This window comes from Ochotona princeps, chromosome 1, assembly GCF_030435755.1.
Source record: "Ochotona princeps isolate mOchPri1 chromosome 1, mOchPri1.hap1, whole genome shotgun sequence".
NCBI lineage: Eukaryota > Metazoa > Chordata > Mammalia > Lagomorpha > Ochotonidae > Ochotona > Ochotona princeps.
Genome location: NC_080832.1, coordinates 72,789,630 through 72,808,126, shown reverse-complemented (window position 1 = coordinate 72,808,126; position 18,497 = coordinate 72,789,630). Strand labels below are relative to the sequence as shown.

The 18,497-nt window shown below is 39.6% G+C and overlaps 1 pseudogene; it reads left to right on the top strand.

The window, feature by feature from the left end:
• LOC131481269 (DNA (cytosine-5)-methyltransferase 1-like) overlaps positions 1-8,580 on the top strand; it is a 50,830-nt pseudogene extending 42,250 nt beyond the window's left edge.
• Positions 8,581-18,497: the final 9,917 nt, after the last annotated feature.

Below are 18,497 nucleotides of genomic sequence, written 5' to 3'. Positions count from 1 at the left end.
AAGCGTAATATACATATATGTTGGAGTATTACTTTGCTATAAAACAGAGTAAAATCTTGATATTAGCTACGGAAAGGGTGGAACTGCAGATTATGATGCTAAAAAAAATAAGCCAGATGCAACAATAGAGAATTTCATGTTTCTTTAATATGGGGAAGTTTAAACATAAATACGTGTGTGGGCATGTAAATTTTTAGGAAATAAGCTAGAATTTGAATTCTAGGCCTGAATTTGTGCTTAGATTGATAATCTGCCAATTATTATCTTTATGAGCCAAGCCAAGTTCTTAAGTCATCCCAACTTCAATATCCACATTAGTATAGTAAGTATAATAGTGACTTCCACTTTATTAAGCCAGTTTACCACTGAGACAAAATAGCTTAATGATTGACAGTAAGTGTATATGCCAACATTTAGTAGACACCCACTGTCCCAGGCACTGGATACAGAGACAAACACATGATCTTGGACCTCAAGGAATTCATAATCTAAAGGTAAATGTGCACAGCTAGATGTTATAGGGAGAAGGAACTGTAGTCAGAGAGCTAGATTACTCAGTTATAAACAGATCCTTAGGTTTCATGAAGCTTCATTTATTTTCTGAATGAGATGAGTACAATTTACTAAAAAACAGTGAAAGTCTACTTAAGTTCAGGAAGTATTAGATGCATAACAGCATATTTAAAATCACTGTAAGTGTGATTTACCAGTTTGAGAACATTAATTAAAAATTAATTGAAATCAATTTAGCAACAAGCCATGCTGTGTCTTGAAAGTGAAGGGATGTGAAGAGAATGATTTAATGAGGAAATATTCGGTCTCATCAGACCAGAGTCTGATGTGTCTTAACCCACCATCATCCCCTCTGAAACTGATGAAACAACTAAAGCTTTCTTTCCTCTGTCTTTTTCAAGGGTCTGCATATCACTTGGATGTTCTTGTGGGAAACCACTTCTAATTCAGTTTGTCATTTCCATTCCATTTTTTTTTTCCTCTCGGGTGTAATTCCAAATTCTTCAGCATTAACATTAGCTCCTCTCCAATGACTTAAATTCCTTTTTCTTTGTTTTCTACTTAATATTTTATTTATTACTTCTTAGGATAGCATACTTTTGTTTTGCAATATTCTTGAGGGCTTAATGGTTGTGGCAAACAAGGAATTCAACAAATATAAAGTTAAGAGGATCATAGTCCAATAGGAAAAGAGTCAAGCTCTCTCGCCTATAATTATATTACAAGATGTTCAATTTCACTCATCTAAGGTAAATTTTTAAAAAGTCATGATGTCATTAAAGCTATAGTAACAAATACTTCCTATCAATTAGCTGGACAAAGATTTCAAACCAGTTTTGACAAAGCACTTCATTTGCAGCAAAACTAACATAAACAGGCATTTTTCTTCTGGAAAATTTGGCTTCAACATCTAAAGGACAGCATGTGATATTTGTTTTTATATACTTGTTATTTTACTCAATATGATTATCTTCCATGACCAAACATTTTGCCACAAAGAATATGACTCATTTTTTATAGTTGAATAATATTCCACTGTTTATATACACTGTTCACCAAATAATGGACATATTGGTTGATCTCATATTTTGGCTACTGTAAACAGTACTGCAATAAGCATGGTGGAGTATCTTTCTCTGATGAAATGAATATATATATGCTCTCTCTATATATATAGAATGAATGTATGTATTTAGTCTTCTGGGATATATACTAAGTAGTATGATCACTGGCTCATATGGAAAATCTATTTTTACTATTTTTTTAAAGAAACATCCATATTGGTTCCCATAGCAGTTGCACTAATTTATATTTCCAAAAACAGTGTGTTGGTGCCTCTTTATCCACATTCTCACTAGGATTTGTTGCTCTGTCTTTTGAGCAATAGGCGTTCTCACAGAAGTAACTTGATATCTCATTTAGGTTTTTATTTGGATTTCCCTGATAGCTGGTAATTTTGAGTATTTTTTCAAATATTTGTTGGCCATTTGTATTTCTCCTTTTGAGAACTGTTTATTCATGCCTTTTGCCCATTAATTTACTGTATTATTTTGTTGTTGCTGTTGTTGTTGTTGTAGTTGAGCTTTTTGAGTTGCTGATACAATTGGCTGTTAATCATTTATCAGGTATGTGGCCTGAAAATATCTTCTCCCATTCCATCAAATGCCTGTTCACTCTACTGATTGTTTTCTTTACTGCCCAGAAGCCTCTGGATTTGATAGAATCCCAACTCCCTAGCTTTGTTTCTGTTGCTTGTGCTTTGTGGTTTTATCCAAGAAGTCATTACCTATACCTGTGTCTTTCAGTGCTTCTGCTATATTTTCTTCCAATAATTTCATAGTCCCAAGTGTTAAATAATTTAATTTCTCTTTTCAATCATTGGGCGGTATGCCACTTAAGTTATCACTTAAAGCAATTCTTTTTCCAAGAATTTGGTTTCCCCAGAAGTACATTCTGAGAAAAATCTAACAATTTGAGAAATTTACTTGGGATAATTCCGGGAAATGATGAGGGCAAGAGCAAATGACATTGGTTAAAAAAAAGAAGAAGAAGAAGAAGAAATAAGGAAGCTAACAAGAAGAGCAGGTGTTGAACAGCTCCACTGTGGGGAGTTAGGGCTGCATCACACTGGTGATCAATATAGAATCTGCTCCATAATTATTCCCTGAAAAGTAGAAAAAGGAGGTATTTCTATATCATCTTTTTCCAGTTATTGCTTGGAGATATTCCACAGGGTATTAGCTGCTTGGCACTAGTGGTACTAAAACAACTCTCAGGTCTAAAAGAACAGGTACCAACAGCAAGAAACTGCACATGCAGAGAGGTGAATGCTCAGGAAGCAATTGCAATGCTGCTCTCAACTTCCTTGATCTTGCCTTTGTACGCTTTCATTGTATTTCCTCCATTACACCAAACTCACTTTTTAAAAAATAATTTTATTTTTACTTGACAGGCAGAGTTACAAAGAGAAGGAGAAACACTGAGAAAAATCTTTCATCCATTGGCTTACTCCTCAAATAGCTACAATGGCTGGAGATGAACTGATCTAAGACAGGATCCAGGAGCTTGCTCTGGGTCTCCCATATGGGTGCAGAGACCCAAGGACTTTAGCCATCTTTAATGGTTTCTCATGTCATAAGCAGGGAGCTGGATCAGAAGTGGAGCAGCCAAGACACAAACTGGCACGCATATGGTGTGCTGGCATTGCAGGCAGACGCTTAGTCTACTATGCACAGAGCCAACCCTTGAACTTAATTTTCATGTGTGCTGCAAACCACATATTAATCCATGTGACCACAAATGTGACTCAACTAGAGAAATGAGATCTTATTAACCCATGTTACCTTTGTAATGTCTCATGCATGAATATGCTCTCAATACCTCTTTCCTTCTCCAACCCTCTCCACCTTTCCCTGGTTTAGAACAACAGCTTCCTAATTAGTTTCCCTCTTCTTGGTCTCTTCACACTCCACTTCATCTGACAAATAGTTGCTACAGTAATGTCAATGCAGAACTCACACATTCCCATTTGAAAAAGATCTTCTGAGAGCTGGAATTATTGCTCAGTATACCATTTCAGTTTGCTCAAAATATAGGCTCTGTCTGTATTAACGGCTTTTCCCACTGCTTCCTGAAAAGTTACGTACATTCCTTATCACTTTCTGGACCACTGGATTTGTCCTCTATTTTATCATTTGTATGCCTTTGTTCCCTATCTGAAACACCAGTGCCTTCACAGCTCTCCCATCGTTTTGATTTTGAAATTGTGTTTATATCGACAGTTTTCCTGAAACAGAAACTAATCCATGAAACTATCCTGAGGTTGCTCTCTTTTGTTCCTTGTAGACTAAGTCCATAGCAATTTGCTTAAAAATAAGAGTCAAGTGAAAAAAAGAAGAGAAAGACAGAGACCTCACAATTAGGCCTTTAGCTGCCTCTTTCTCATTCTTTTATCTGTCTATCTATCTATCTATCTATCTATCTATCTATCTATCCGCTTATTTATTTGTTTTTAATTCCATGATACAATTCCATAGGCTCTGGGAGTTTCCTTCTCTCCTACTCAGGTCCCTGCCTCTCCCCGCAACTAATTTTGCCCATCTCATTACAATAGTGTAGTCCTTCCTATTCAGTCATAAGTCCATCATTCTGCTATTTAAGTGTATCCTGACATTGTAGGCATGGACAATGGCAGAGTCCAGCATCCTATTGTCAAGATATATTTAACAGTTTCATTGGGAGTCCATCTTTGATTTGGAAGTAGTAGTTTCTAGTTCTCTGCTCAGCAGAGAAACATGGCAATTGTCATTGTGAAATCACTGGTTTATTTTTGGGCCATGAACCCATATCACCAGGAACTGGTCCCTATCATTGGCAACAGTGGGCGTCACAGGCAGGTCCGCATCTACAAATGATTATTCTTATGGAAAGTGTATAATGTGCTGAATGCTTTCCAACAAGAGGAGTGCTGGACAGTTGCATCCTGTATCCTAGTAAGCAACAAATAATTTGATATTTAATGTTTTCATTCTTTTAATTAATAAATTCACTGAAATTATAAAGAATGAAAATGATATGGTGAAAAGAACCCTGTAATGATTCTTGAAGTAATCTATTGTTTACAAACTCCCATGAGTTAATCAGCTCAGTATCATTTACTACCCCCTTGCCGTATCCTTGCTAACACAGAACACGCACACGGGTATAGGCAATGTCAGTCATCTTATGTAGAGCAAGAAGTGTCAAGGGCATGTTGCTCACTCATCCTTTGAACCAGGCGAGTACACAGGTGGCTTTTTGGAGGATTCCATAAAATTGCTCCTTCGTTTTCTGTCCCCGTCAGCTTCTCTCCCTGCTTCTGTCACCTTATTTTATTTTCTGTCTGTATTCAAACTTGCTACAAAATGAACAATTTTCACTTATCCCTGCTGTTTCTGAAATAAGAAAAGAAACCCCATTTAGATGATAAGTGCTTTTACTGCTCGTCACATCAGGGAAGCCAACAAGTTTGGCCAAAAAAGACAAACACCAGTGAGAGTTTGGAATAACTCAAACATTCTGAAATTGCTTCAGCTCTTCCCTCAAATGCTGAAGAGTCTCAAAAGGAATTCATCTGTTCCCTTCTTTAGATGACTTATGTGTTTTCTTAGAGTGTATAACCTTTCCCATTCTGAAGATTTTAAGAATTATTCTACCATTTTTGCAACAAAATGGGTTCAACTAGAGACAGTTATGCTCAGTGAAATAAGCCAATACAAACAGACAAATATCATATGTTCTCTCTGATATAAGGTACCTTCATGTAAAATTCAAGATCACTAGATATATAGGTAAATCTGTGTATAGTTCCTTTCGGGCTGTGGGGGCTGTCGGAGGGCTTCCACCAGGCAGGCATCTCCGAGATGATGTGGGCCATCGATATGTGGGAGCCGGCGCCCAGGTGTTTGGCACAACAACCCCGACTCCACGGTGTTCACGGAGGATTGCAACGTGCTGCTCAAGCTGGTCATGGCCGGCAAGAAGACCAACTCGCTGGGCCAGAGGCTGCTGCAGAAGGGCAACATGGAGATGCTGTGCGGTGGGCCGTGCCACCGTGCCAGGGCTTCAGCGGCATGAACCGCTTCAACTCGCGCACCTACTTCAAGTTCAAGAATTCGCTGGTGGTCTCCTTAGCTACTGTGACTACTACCGGCCGGCCCCGCTACTTCCCGCTGGAGAACGTGCGCAACTTCGTGTCCTTCAAACGCTCCATGGTCCTGAAGCTCACCTTGCACTGCCTGGTCCAAATGGGCTACCAGTGCACCTTCGGCGTGCTGCAGGCTGGCTAGTACGCCATGGCGCAGACCCGGAGGCAGGCCATCATCCTGGCTGCGGTGCCCGGCGAGAAGCTGCCGCTCTTCCCGGAGACCCTGCACATGTTCGTGCCCTGGGCCTGCCAGCTGAGCGTCATGGTGGACCACAAGAAGTTCATCAGCAACATTACCAGGTTGAGCTCAGGCCCCTTCTGCACCATCTCGGTACCAGACACCATGTCTGATCTCCCGGAGATCCGGAATGGGGACTTGGCACCTGAGATCTCCTACAATGGTGAGGCCACAGTCCTGGTTCCAGCGGCAGCTCCAAGGCACACAGTACCAGTCCTTTCTCCGACACCACATCTGCAAGGACATGAGCGCCCTGATGGCTGCCTGGATGAGGTACATCTGCCTGGCATTGGGCTCTGACTTGCGCGACCTGCCCAACGTCCAGGTGCAACTGGCTGATTACACGCTGGCCAAGGCACCGCGCTACATGCACCACGACCCCAAGAACGGCCATAGCAGCAAGGGCGCCCTCCGCGGCGTGTGCTCCTGCGCGGAAGCTGGCAAGACCTGCGACCCCATGGCCCGACAGTTCAACACGCTCATGCCCTGGTGTCTGCCCCACACCGGGAGCCTGCAGAACCACTGGGCCGGCCTCTACGGGCGGCTTCTTCAGCACCACCGTCACCAACCCTGAGCCCATGGGCAAGCAGGGACGCGTGCTGCTCCCGGAGCTGCACCGCGTGGTCAGCGTGCGGGAGTGTGCCCGCTCCCAAGGCTTCCCCGACACCCACCGGCTCTTCGGCAACATCCTGGACAAGCACCGGCAGGTGGGGAATGCTGTGCCACCCCCTCTGGCCAAAGCCATCAGCCTGGAGATGAAAAGGTGTTTGTTGGCTAAAGCTCCGTAGAGCGTCTCAGCCAAAATCAAAGAGGTGGGGCTTCTCCCTCAATATCCCCCTTTACCTCTGATACATGAAGGAAATAATATGGACATAATAGTCTTACCCACTTCCCTATACCCCCTGAACCTTTTTTACCGCACTTAACTATGTAAAGATTGTCAACAATATAATAAAAGGAAAAAACAAAAAGTTCAAACCCAAGCAAAAAAAAAAAAAAAAAATCAAAGCGGAGGAAGAGGAGAAGATAGTTGTGGACTAGTCTGGCTGCCTGTCCCTGGGAACCTGCGGCACTCGCTGCTGTCCTGCAGTGAGTGGAGCGTGCCGGCTCAGACGTGCACCAGCTCAGATGTGCCGTCCACAACCACGCAGGCCTGAGCCCGCGTGGCGCTGGCTGATCAGCTAGTGGGACTCGCTGATCGGCTAGTGGCTTCACGGTGGCCCCTGTGTGATCTCTTGTATGCGCTCTGGGTTCTTAAAGTTTTTTTTGTGTGTGCATTTTTAAAAAAAATTTTTTTAATTAATTGCATTGCATTATGTGACACAGTTTCGTAGGCACTGGGATTCCCCCAATCCCTCCCCGTATCCTCCTCCCCCCCCATGGTGGATTCCTCCACCTTGTTGCAGTATTACAGTTCAAATTTGGTCAAGTTTCTTTCATTGCAAGCATATACCAAGCATAGCGTCCAGCATCTTATTGTCCAGATAAGTTCAACGGTTTCTTGGGAGACCATCTCTGGTCTGAAGGCAGAGCTGGCAGAATATCATCGATCACTTGAATAGAACCATGTTCTCAACATTAACCTTACGGATATTTTGAGCCAAATAATTTTATTTTTTACAAAATTATAATTTTATTTTTTACAAAATTATTTTATTTTTTACAAACCTATCCTGTGTATCATGGGATGTTCATCTCACTAGAGACCAGCAGTACTTCCCCCCCATGGAACCAGCAACAGCATCTCTAGATGTTGCCAAATAAACTATTCCGTAGGAGCACAACTGTAGCTGCTCTAGAGGAATTACACAAAGTTACTCTCGGTTCAGCAAAGAAATAAAAAGAGGCTATAAAGTAAAACACATATCAAAATGAGTCAAGAAATAAAAAAAAGCACATTTAAGGTTTGAAGGTGACACTTAATACCCATGAAAAAAGTTTGGTGTTTCTAAGAACGGCAGTAAGCCATCCAAACTGAAAGTGGTGAAGATACATAGTAGTATGCATCTCCATTGTTGAATACAAGGAGGACTCCCAGTGAAACTGCTAAATATACTTTGACAATAGGATACTAGATTTCCTACCGTTACCTGTATCTACAATGGATAATGCAGTTTAGTAGCAGACTATTGGACTTATCAATCCTTACTGAAGGACTATACTATTGTAACAATATTGTGCTGGGAGGAGTTTGGGGAAGGATGGGAGGGGGGTGGTGGAATCTCTATACCTACAATCTCTATATCTATCATGGAAAGTAATCACAATAATTATTCTAAAAACGAAGAAGATATTTTCTCCCAAAACAAAAGGAAATGCTGAAAGCAGTGAACAATTTTGTGAAAATTGCCGTTAGTCATATAATTCAAATGAGGGCCTGAGTTTGGCAGCTAAAACACTTTTTAGAAATTAAGAGCAAGTTTGACATGAACCTTAAACACCAAATGACCATGGTGACCCAGTAAGTCAGCTTTGTGAGTAAGGAAATACATCCCACTATGTCTCCAGATATCCTGAAATTTAAGCGTGGGACAAAAGAGGTGTGCAGACAGCATGCTTTATTAGCAGTAAAGTGTTTATAAACACTTGGTGTAAATTGTATTTTGTGTTTTTACAGCAATGTAATCTGAAGCATTCAGTTTGAAATAGCTTTCCCTGTTTAGTAAAGAGCTCATTATTTTTATGTTTCTAATATTTACTTACATCAAATGCAGAGCTACAAAAGGAGGGAGGGAGGGAGAGAGAGAGAGAGATACTTCCGTTCGCTATTTCTTTCTCTGGATGGCTACAATAGCCAGAGCTGGGCCAAGCCAAAGCGAAGAGTCAGGGATTTCATCCAGGTCTCCCACATGGGTAGCAGAGATCCAAGCACTTAGACATTCAGCTGCATTCCCAAACATGTTAGCAGGGAGCTGGATCAGAAGTGGAACAGCGGGGACTCTGCCTCACACTCTGATATGGGATGCCAGCATTATGAGCAGTGCCTCATCTGTATTCTGGTGGAGCTGTGTTCTTTCTACCTTTGACTTGTTGAATGTTATGATTAGTGGTGGCTTAAGTCCATGTGTGGATTAGAATTATGTCTTTTCAAAAACTGGTGAAGAGAGGGTAGAGAGGCACGAGGGTGGGGGAAGATGCAGAAGTGAGGGAAGTGTAGTTGTCTCCTTTAAATTTTACCTGCAGAATGCGCAAAATTTACTCTATATTAATAAAAATTAAACAAAATATGGTGTGTATGAGAGAAACTGAAATTTGGGGATTTGAGGATTGCTTACAGGCCCAGTTTATACTCTTGAGGAATAGTGGCTTTCCTGCCTATTACTGAATTCTTCACTTAGTGAAAGATTAAGCTTGTAATTATAAAGATGATTAAAAGTATGTTATTATAAAAATAAAAAAACTAATAAAAGAAGGATGAGAGTGAAGAAGACAGGGTAGGGTGGGAAGTATCATTATGCTCTTAAAACTATATATTAAATACATGGAACTTATTTACTTTTTATAAGTGAGAAAAACATAGAACTAAAAATTAAAAGGGAGTTTAGAGACAACACTTTCCTCGGACATTATGAGTAAGGTTAATTGGTAGCATTCTTGCTGTGAACAGAGCCTTTGTCCCTTCGGTAAGCTGTAAGAAGGGAAGACAAGGAGCCTGAGCAATAGTTCTTCAGTCTTCCTTTCTCCATTGTTATTCTCTGCCTTTTTTCTCCTCTTGGCAAGCAGAGTCAGGTGGCGAAGCAGTCCGCGCTCTCAACCATAAAGGCTTCATGGGCTTTTGCACTTGTGCAAAATATTCAAGTCTTTGGTTAAAATATTCCTTATTTTGGCTTTCTGCGTCCTACCAAGTTCTCTGTGCAGGTTTCTTATTTCACAGTAGTCTGGGGAGGGCTTGGCTAGCAGAAATAAAACACAGTTTGGAGGTTTTAGCTGATATGTTCTCTTCTACCTAAGTTCTCACTGAGGAGCAACATAGCTGTCTTTGCTCCTAGAAAGAGGAGATGGTTGGAGATTATTCCATAATCCTCGCCTCTCAGCTCTCACCTAGCACAGTCTGTGTTAGAACCCTGTGTTGGGAACAGCTTTTACGGTTGAAGAGGAATCTTTTTCTCTTAAAATTTACAACTGCATTTCTCAGAATTATTAGATTCATATTCTAATAAAAGTCATCTCTTCTGTTGACACACCCACAGCTGAAAAGTGAATCCAGTGATGGGTATTTTTTTAAATTATTTATTATTTTTAATTCATTAATTACATTGTGTTATGTGACACAGTTTCATAGGTACTTGGGTTCTCCCCACCCCTCCCCAAACCCTCCCACCATGGTGGATTCCTCCACCTTGTTGCATAACCACAGTTCAAGTTCAGTTGAGATTCCCCCATTGCAAGCATATACCAAACATAGAGTCCAGCATCTTATTGTCCAGTCAAGTTCAACGGCTTCTTAGGTATACCCTCTCTGGTCTGAAGACAGAGCCAGCAGAGTATCTTCTGATATCATCGTATGTTTTGTTGACTGTTTACATTTTCATTTACTTTTAATTTTAAATTGTATCATTGGCATAACACACACTCAGAGGTTTTAAATTAGTTCTATGAGGCTTAAAATGAAATCAACACTTTCCACTTAGGATTCCCAGGAGGCAGCCTGGTCAACTATTGAACCTTTCTTTATTTCTTTTAGATTCCTCAATATATTAAGAGACAGGATTTTATCTACTTTCTGATATTGCTCAAAACACAGTATTTTTCCTTGTGTTCAGGTCAATGCTTTTGTATGATATCCAGAAGAAAGAAAAATCCATTAAGGAAGTACGTGCACTTCTTTTATCCTTTATACTTTGTTATCATGATGCCTAACACCTGGAAAAGTGCTAAAACAGAAGCTTAAAGGTGAGGAAATTACATCAAGTGAAACTCATGTAAGCAGCATAATCGCTCTGAAGAAATGGCAGGTTAGACCTTAGACAGCCACTGCACAGATGCTCTTCACTGGTACTGCCTGTCCTCTTCACTGTATGCCATGAAGGGCATAGAGTCATGGCTTTTACTTTTTATCAATCATTGGTTAACATATAATCATTCTTATTCATCATTTTTGGATTTTAAAAGTTGTTTTACTCCAATCATTCTCAAAGAAAATTGTTCAGTTTTGAATGATTTTGAATTCCTATAAATAAATGGTCTAGAAATTTTTATGATCAAATTCTTTTGATCAATGTTGTGCCTGGAAAACCTATGCACCTTCTTTTGAAGAACCATTTGTTTAAAAGTGAGTCGCCCAGGGCCCGGAGGCATGGCCTAGCGGCTAAAGTCCTCGCCTTGAAAGCCCCGGGATCCCATATGGGCGCGGGTTCTAATCCCAGCAGCTCCACTTCCCATCCAGCTCCCTGCTTGTGGCCTGGGAAAGCGGGAGAGGACGGCCCAAAGCTTTGGGACCCTGCACCCGCGTGGGAGACCCGGAAGAGGTTCCTGGTCCCGGCATCGGATTGGCGCACACCGGCCCATTGCGGCTCACTTGGGGAGTGAAACATCGGATGGAAAATCTTCCTCTCTGTCTCTCCTCCTCTCTGTATATCCGGCTTTCCAATAATAATAAAAAATCTTTAAAAAAAAAAAGTGAGTCTCCCACATGGGTGGCAGGGACCAAGTATTGATCGCTTGTTGTCTCCCAAGGTATACTATCTAGGAAATGAACCAGCAATCTTATGCCATACAATACAGACTAATACAACTCAATCCTTTAATACATTGTAAATATGGAAATGCCTTTTTCTCAGCACTGCACACAATAATAAATTGGTGAGAGAAAAGTTCAGGAAGAAGGAAGTTAAGTAAGGCTAGTAGAAAGAGTAAAGGTAAAGGATTAAAATTGTGCTGGAATATGTATTTCTTTTCCTGAAAACGGGGCAAGCTGGATATTCAATTTTTGATGCTGTTTGGGATAGCTTCATCAGAGTGGAACTGAACTGTAAGTGGAAGATCCATTCTTTTAACACCAGTTCAACATAGAAAAAAATCTTGCCTTATTGATTTAAGACTATTTTTTTCACATCATGTTTCTTCCAGCTGATGCCATTTGGGGGAAATGTGACTGTTTCCGTGTTTTCAACATAGGCCTGTTTGTGATTAATTTAGTAATTTCTGAAGATTTCAATACCAGATAGTAAAAGGCTTTTCAGAACTTTTATGGAGACTATACCATAAAAATGCACTCTACATGGATATTCCTTGACAAATGGTAAAATCATCATGCTTAAAGCAGTGATTCATTAGGAAGATGAAGGCAAGAAGCAAGAGGGGAAGAAATATTCATTTCAATTGGAACATAATTGCTTCATCATTCTTTATCAGTAAAAAGGCTTTGGGCTACCTGAAAGAAAGTGTATTGCTCCCTTTGCTTGTGGAGTTATCTGTAACAAAAAAAAAATGTCCATCTCTTCAACCAGAATAGCAGCCATCTCTCTTTTATGCTCTCTATCTTTTCTTTCCTGAAATCTGACAATCAAGTTTTTCAGGCTCTCAACTGAATCAACTGAAACAGATTTCTTTCACTCAAGTTTCTCAACGTAAAACTGAAGCAAAGAGCTTTTTGACCAGAAATAGTCTCCCCAAGAAACTGTTCAACCCATCTGGACAATAAGTAGCTGGACTCTATGCTTGGTATATGTTTGCAAAGAAAGACTCTTGATTGAATTTGAACTGTAATACTGCAACAAGGTGGAGGAATCCACCAGGGGGGAGGGGCGTGGGGAGGGGTGGGGGGATTCCCAGAGCCTATGAAACTGTCACATAATGCAAAATAATTAATAATAAAAAAGAAATTACAAGAATGTAATTTGATCATCAAAGAGTTTTCTATGGGGTATCATGAACCAGAGTTTGGATAAATCTGTTGTCATCTGGGTTAAGAGCCCCAGATTTATGCATGTGGCTAGAATTCTCAGTGGAAGACATTAAAGCATAAGAATAATAAAACCTGAAAGACTGTAGTGGTGCATAAAAGGGTATGAAAAACAAGAACATAGTTGACATTCTCAAACTTTCCGGCAACTATATCATTGCTAAGAACAAATTCATCTTCCTCTCTAAGGGCTTATGTTTCCACTTGTCTGAGTGACATCATCTTCCTCTCCCTCACACAGGCATAAAGTTTGTAGAGTGTACTAAGAGCTGTTGATTCCACCTCTGCAATAGCTCTGGCTTCCATCACTTCACCTTTACTTCTGTGACTACTGTCCTAGAATTTGGGAGTTGCATAACTTCATCTTTAATCTATAGCTTCTAGCCCTATAGCCATCAATGTTAATTGCTCCCAATTGGGGTATTTTTAACAGATCCTCATGGCATGTGTGTGTGTGTATGTACATATATATATATATATATATATATATATATATATACATATATACATATGCATATATATAATGCTTCTAGCATGCAATTGTCCTTATCGCAAATACATTGTTTGAAAACTTCTAGCATCTTCCTATGGACGACAGAAAAGAGAAAAATCCCTTAGCAAGCACTAAAAGCCCTTTACAGTTCCGCTTCAAATTAATAGTGTGAACATTTTTGTTTTCCCAAATAATCCACTTTCTGTATTAGACTATTGTCTATACTCTTCTTGTTTCCACACCCCATTCCCAGAAAATCTTTTCTTTCTGATGAAATTAAGCATGTCTCATGGGTTTCAGTTCAAATGACACATTTTCTACGAAATATTCTCTAATTCTTCTGGTCAAATGTGGTCTACATTCATATAGTTTTGTCAAAGCTTTTGAAAGTTCTGTTACAGCAATGTTTCTCAGACTTCATTGTGCATCTGTTCCTCAAGGGGTCTTGTTAAAATGCAGGCTTAGATTCAGTCGTTCTTGAATAGATAGAGCTGATACTGTGCTTTCCTAAATATCTCCTTGGGGATAACTTTGGACCCACTTTAAGGAACATGCTAGGCAGTACTTACTGAGGTAAGGTTTTTACTACCATTTTATTTTGTTTTCAAGTCTCCTGGGAATGCAGCTTCCTTTCCATAAAGGTTGTATTCTCTTAGGGCAGGTCTGCCTTAGTTATACTTGCATCTTGCACACTTCTCAATCTGGTATTTTATTGGTTTTGTTTGTCCTGTTTAGACAAGTAACAGAAACGAGACTTAAAATTAATATCAATATTTGACTAATTTGGGAAATTATGTCCCCTACTTTAGATGAGGAGGAAATTCTGTAACAGTACAAAGTCTATGCCTTATTAAGTAGATTGCTTTTTGTCCCCCACCACCTGATCTGTTGTCTTAGCACTCAGAACAAGTGAAGAAATTCCTTTATTTTACAGTATCAGTGTCTGATCCCTGAAAGATATCATGAACTGGCTTGATGCTCTTTGATAAGTGTTTTATTTGTTTCTACAGCAAGTGACCCATGTAGAAATATCCTTTGGTAATTGAAGGAATCTCCAGTATCTATTTAAGTGTCATCAGCTAACAAATTTGCTGTCTTTTGTAACTGGATGTGTGCTTTCCTTGGAAAGCCTAATTAAATTTGTAAGATCAGCTTTATCATTTAAAATATTGACTTATTTGAAAGAAAGAGGGGTGGAAGAGGGGAAGACAGAAAGAGAGGGAGAGAGAAGAGAGATCTGCTACCCATTTGCTGGTACATTCCAAAAATAGCTGCAATATCCAGGTCTGGGTCAGGCTGAAGCCAGGATCCAGGAAACCCATCCTGGGCTCCACATGGGCTGTAGGGCTCCTTGTACTTGGGGTATCTTCTGTTGCTGTCCCGGGCACATTAGCGAGAAACTGGCCAGGTTGTAGAACAGTATTCTAATAGGGGATACAGATGCTGTAAGCAGTGACTTGACTCACTACATCACAGTGCTGCTCCCGCAGGTTTATTTATTTATTTTTTACATGTGTTTGAAGAACACTTCCTTAGTTTCCCAAGTTGTACAGAGGATATCTCCTTTTTTAGACTTTCGTAAGTGAGCCTGCTCAGATTCCAGTGTGGCTGTGGCTGGCAGTTTCTACAGGGTTTCCAGTAATCCCCAGTTCCTTGTATTGATGCCCTTGTATGCCCTCATTCTCTAGCATGCCTGGACTTAGTGACCTGTTTCTAAGGATTTGAGCATGGGTGAAAAAAAATCAATGGCATGTTTCTTTTGAGGTTAAGTTTTAAGATTTTAATTTCCATCTTACTAATGTAATTTCTTCTGGATTTTCTTGCACTTATACCTTTTAAGATTTAAATTTTATTTCTATGAAGATACTAGTCACATTAGTTTTATAGTCTCTATGCTAACTTACTATTTAATTCCAATTCTTCTGTTGTTTCTTATGCCTCTAAATATTTATTTAGGCTGTTATCCGCATACACACTCACATACGCATACAGAATGTGTGTGAGAGAGATACACAGAGTTCTCTCTTTTCTGCTAATTCAGTTCCCAGATGTCCACATCAGTAAGGGTCAACTTGTGATCTAGGAACTCAATCTAGGTCTCCCACACCAATGGCAGCAATCCAATTACTTGATACATTGCTGGAGCCTTTTAAGGTCTGCATTAGCAGAATCTCAGAGTCAGAAACCAGAGTCTGGAATTAAACCCAGACACTCCAATGTAAGTCAAAAGCTTCCTAATAGGCATCTGAATTACTAAGCAAAGTATCAAACATTCGTTATTTTGACAAAGTGAAGCACATTGTAGTGTTGCTTATGCCTCCTGACAAGGAAGTGGCCAATAGTCAGTCAAGAACCAAAACATACAGCACATGGCAAACTCAATGTTGCTGACAATTGCATGAGTCAGATTGGAAGGAGCTCTTTACCATCAGGCCATGGAAAGAAGGCAGCCAAATTATCCGCTGGCTGTGCTTTGTGAGTTCCTCTGAGCCAGCAGACTCAGCTATCATACACCTGACATCCTGACCTACACAAACTGTGACATAATAAATGGTGATTTCAGTCACTAAATTTTGAGATGATTTGTTGTACAGTAATGATTTACTAATGAATCGAGTCTCATTTTGTATGTATGCATGTGCACATTTATGCATTTAAGCACATTTATTTACCTAGTTATTTGGAAGGTTGGATGTCTTAGAAAAAGCCCCAAGTACCTAAGAATGCATCAAGCTGAAGCCAGGAGCCAGAAATTCAATCTGGGTCACCACATGTGTATGGTAGGGGCCCAAGTACCTGGATCATCAACTGTTGCCTACCTAGGTGCATTAGCAGTGAGTAAGATGATTATGGAGGAGTTAAGAGTTCAACTGGCACTCTCACAGGGGATTCTGACTTCACAAGTAGTAGCTTAACTCACCGCACAACACTGGCTCCTCTTTGTGTATTTACGTAAGATCTCTTTTCCTGATCAACATAATTTTATTATGTTTTTATTAATATTTGTAATGTTTACCTAGGAAACCATGAATAATAAAAATATTTAACAACCTGTTGTGCCAAAATATCAAAGTGAAACATATGGTTTAAATACACAAAAGATTCTGGCTTTACATCTCTGTTAGACCTAGGGAATTGAAAAGAACAGAACAGAGAGAGAGAAAGGTATCCCTGTGGCTTCTGTCTGTATATAAGCAGACAAATGGAATGACAGCGTGAGAAGAGGGATGGGTGTTTGGAGAACAGTGAACACTAAGATGAATGAATAACATTCTCATGAGACAGACTGAAAAGGCTAACTGTTGAAATTGGTATACAAAAATATATTGAGGCTTGTATCCCCCTCTAAGATTATATTTTGTTAAGTAAGCTATCACTTAGAACATCATGTGGTTTCTTCAGTATAACTGAGACTAACTGCTCTGAAATTTCTATTAAGATGCTAACTACTGCTAATATAGCCCAGACTCCTGAATAACTTTATTCAGTTGAGGTCGTTTCGTATCAGATTCTAATCCAGTCAGATTACATTTGACTGCTAGCTATGTCCCTGAGAAATCTTATTCAAGTAAATATTAAACAAGAATATTAGCCACTGCCAAATCTGAGCTGAATATTCAGTGTGTATCAAGAATACTAAAATACTCCAATTGTTTTGCTCTAGCAAGAAATTGACAAGGTGACATTGAAATACATTTAAGCATATAATTATCTTTATATTCCAACCTACAAACCCCCAAAGCCCTTAAGTAATGTTAACCTTGGATATGATAAAATAGGTGATTATAACTTCCCTTATGGTCACACAGATAATTAAAGAGTGATCGGTTCACTGATAAGAGTTAAAAATCTGGGTTTCTAAGGAGTTAGTATCTCAAATTTGAGAGGTCATTTTTTCAATTTATTAATATAAGCCGCATATAGTATCTCAGTGTTTTTATTTATTTTTTGACAGTTCATAAAATTTATTGTTTTATTTGGACTCATACAGAACATTTCTTTTTTTGTTTTAAAGATTTATTTATTTTTATTGCAAAGTCAGATATACAGAGAGGAGGAGAGACAGAGAGGAAGATCTTCCATCTGATGATTCACTCCCCAAATGACCGCAATGGCCAGTGCTGTACCGATCCAAAGTTAGGAGCCAGGAGCTCTTCTGGGTCTCCCAAGCGGGTGCAGGGTCCCAAGGCTTTGGGCCATCCTTGACTACTTTTCCAGGCCACAGACAGGGAGCTGGATGGGAAGTGGGGCTGCCGGGGTTAGAACTGGCGATCATATGGGATCTCAGCATGTTCAAGGCAAGGACTTTATCCACTAGACCACCGCGCTGGGCCCATGTATAGAATATTTCTTATAAATCTTGATTTAGGTGTCATAGATCTTACATCATTATTTCAATATATCTTTGTCTTAATATCTATCTGGTCAGCAGATAACATTATAATGTGCTAAGAAATGTGGGTCATGCCTAGAACTTATGCATACTTCTTTTCATGGTTGTTTTTCTCAATATTTTGTTTATTATTTTTGAGGTAACCAACTTTTAATTTCCTTGATAATCAGACTTAATGCTCCATCAACTATAGAGTTCACTAAATAAAAAAAGTAGGCAAACTGTCATTTAGGAATACTGGCAAGGAACATAAATAACAAATAAAAAGTTGTTTAACTTCACTCATATGAAGTAAATTTTCAGGTAGCCACATATCATTAAAACTATAATAGCATTTAATTCTATTTTTTCTTTCCTTAAATATTTACTGATTTTTATTGTAAAGAATTACACACAATTAGAGACAGAGAGAAATGTTTTCATTCATGAGTTCAGTCCCCAAATAGCCACAACGGCCAGAGCTGGGCCAGATGGAAACCATGAGGCAGGAACTGCTTCCTCGTCTCCCAAATAGGAACAGGGGCCCAAGGACTTGGGCCAGCCTCTGCTGCTTTCCCAGGCCATAGGTAGGGAGCTGAATAGCATATGGTGCTGCTGGAATGCTAACTGTTGCCTATATAGGATGCTCATGGTGCAGGTAGAGGCTTATATTGCTACGCCACCCCACAAGTCCCAGTATATAATTCTTGACAATCTATTGGAAAAAGATTTAAAACAGAGCATTAAAAATGCCATATTTCCAGCAAAACTGAAACAGACATTTCTTTTATT